This window comes from Balaenoptera acutorostrata, chromosome 4, assembly GCF_949987535.1.
Source record: "Balaenoptera acutorostrata chromosome 4, mBalAcu1.1, whole genome shotgun sequence".
Lineage (NCBI taxonomy): Eukaryota > Metazoa > Chordata > Mammalia > Artiodactyla > Balaenopteridae > Balaenoptera > Balaenoptera acutorostrata.
In genome coordinates, this window is record NC_080067.1 from 87,895,674 (window position 1) to 87,898,910 (window position 3,237).

Genomic DNA, 3,237 nt, shown 5'->3' on the forward strand with positions numbered 1-3,237 from the left:
GGAAAAACACTTGGTTTGGGATTCAGATTACGTATGTTCAAATCCTCTCTCTGCATTAACTTGAATCTGTAACCCTAGGTAAGTCTCTTGAGCTCACTGAAGTGGTCTTCTCAATTATAAATACGTTTGCAAAAATTAGACTTAGATTATGTAAGCCGTCTGACATAAAATGGGTCTTTAACAAGTGATCCAAATATTATTTCACATGACAAATCATACTGCTAAATAATTTACTGGGACAATTAGGATCCAGACCATGGGCTGGGGCAGATAATGGGGACATATAAATCCCACCAACCTTTTAGAAAACATCTTCTACAACTTTTGTCCTTCTGCTGCATCATTCCTATTTCCATTAGCTTTTTTTTTTTTTTTAATTGGAGTATAGTCGCTTTACAATGTTGTGTTAGTTTCTGCTGCACAATGAAGTGAATCAGTTATATGTATACATATATCCTCTCCCTCTTGGACCTTATTGGGAGTCTTATTTTCAACAGATGCTTATTAAAAATATCCACAAAACTTTGAGGATGATACCAAGATATGAAGAACATTGAAGATCTAACTCTAAAGGTTAAAAGACCACTTTAGCCCATATTTTATTTCAAAAATTATATTTACTCCCAGGAAGCCACTGGTTCCGTGGTCTTTAAAGAAAAAAAAGAAAGAAAAAATTTCTAACCAACATGGGATTTTTCACATTGTTCTTACTCAGAGATATGAATAGGTAGAGGTTTTCCAAAATTAACATGGTTCAAGAAACACAGAATAACTTCCAAAAAGTGGGAGGAAAGAAATGCTTTGTTAATGTTCTGTACTCTAGAGGTGGGAAGGTAAGGAAGGTTTTATTCTTCAAAGTACATTAGGAGTCATTTTAATAGGCCATGGAATCTTTGAATTAAAATATAAGATTTGACTTTTCAAGATTTCTGTGTGTATTATTATTCTAGCTGACCCTTGGATGAGGAAAGTGAATTGACATGATAGAAACCAAAGCAGGATGCTTAGTAGCTCAAATGAGTCCAGGGAACCTGAGACCTGCCTCTGAGGTTCTGGATTCATGGTTGCTAATTGAGTTTTTGGGTCCCAGCCTCCATAAGAAGCTACAATACATTGGCTGGTGATTTCAGAGCACAGGAAGCCCGGGTTCCCTTATGTTCCCTCAATTCACCATCTATATTCTCACATTCAGCGCTTCTCTGTCATGATTAACTGAGGCAAGGAAGGCCCTTGTCAAAGATAATGAGACTAGAAGGACAATGTCAAATCTCTTCATTTGGGCCTAATGTGATCCTGCTGAGTTACAACAGACTTGTGACCCAAAGAAGCCAAATCCCTAGAGGTGGCACTCTTTTTGATTTTTTTTTTTTTTAACTACTGCCAAAGCCCTCTATGGACCACTAACATTATCTTAGTCAAGTTGTAACTTGGAAATAGTCAATAAGCAGGTTGTAGGACAAACAGCACCTGCCTGAATCCCTAATGACCCTTGCAAACAAGGACTTGTGTAGACCCTTCTTGACATGTGAACGAACCCCTTCCCTTCCTTTCACCACCAGGCAAGCTCCTGGGATTCCTCAAGGCCAGGTTGAAATTTGACATATTCATGAAGCTTCCACCCTCCTGCCACTCTCTTAGTTGTCACCTCTGCCCCACCAGCGATCAAAGTCCTTTGCACTTGCCTCTCTCAGAGGCTGTAATTATTTTTGTATGTGTTTGTTTCTCCAAATAAAGTACTGGGGCTTTGAGAGAAAGATTTCCTCACTTGTCTTTGTATCTCACGTGCCACACACAGTTCCTGGAGTGGGGCAGGTAGGCTCATGGTTCTCCAGTGGGTGTATGCTTTTTCTGAAAGCAAAAGCTGATATAGGACTGTGTCAATCAATTGATATATTGACCAAATACCTCCCAGACAATGTTTTTTGGGTTTTTTTTTAATGTATTCAAGAAAAGTATAGATAACCTTAAAAAAATGTCCAGTTGTCTTTAGTTTTAGTTGCCTTTGCAGAAAGGTACTTGGTGAAAGAGGAGCACATTGTCAGGTTAATTAGTTCTTTTCTTTCAGTCCACATTAAGAGCATCCATTTTTACTTCATTCTAATGGAACTGAAGAAGATAAGCCATTGTTCAGTGGCCTCTATTAGGATTATTAGAGAAAACTGTTAACCTTTTCAGTTGCAGAATACATAGTAGAGGCATTTTATATGAATCATCACTTCAGCTATTTCCATATATGGTGGGGGGGTTTTGTGGGGTTTTTTTTAATTTTTCACTACAGCTGCTTTTTGTTATCTTTAAAATGTTTTAATTCCAATGTTTTTTGGGGAATTTCTTCCTAAATTTTCTCATTTTATCCCGTCAAGTGCCTGCAGTACAGGGCTCAGTTGTTGCCATTTATGTGATGTATTTTCATGAAAATAGGAAAGTACTCTGTAATCCTCCTTTTATTTTCCCAAGTAGCTCATTGATGATTAAAATTGTAAAACTAGAGTTTCATTCCTTTGGCTTAAAACTTGGGCTTTTATTAAAAGATAATCTTTTATAAAATATATAACATTTTCCTTCTTAAACCTGTATGATCCAATGTGACACTTTATACCACTTATCATATTCATTTTCTATTATACTTATTTGTGTATTTATTCTATGTCCCCTACTGCATTAATAGCTTCTTGAAGTCAAGAGTTATGTCTTCATTTTTCTATGTCCTACTTTTCCCAGCTATATCTCTTCAGAGGGATTAAATGTTGGTTGTAAGAGATGACATGCATAACCCAACTATAAGGTCGGAGTAAGTTACCAATTATTTGGCCCCAAATCAGAATTCACACAGCTGCTGGTGACACAAAGTCTTAATGGATCTGAACCCTTGATGCCTTGCTGTGTCACAATCCTTTCCTCCTGGGGCTTACATAATCATCATGTAGAACTGATGCAAATAATCTTTTTTACTAGGGCTTCCACTGATGAGAGTGTCTTCAGATTTGGACATTTCCATTTCTCATGCCAGACAGTGAGAGTTGAATCATAGCCTCCCACGTGGGAGGAGAGTTTTGTCAGTGCCCAGGTCACCTAAGCTCTACATATATCTCTGCCTTCAGCTCTGCAACCTCTCAGAAAGCCCATCTCCCTGCACCAGCACACTTTCATGTACATAATTGTCATTCCATTAAAATATTTTGATACACACACACACACACACACACACACACACACAGAAGAGGGATTAAGAAAGAG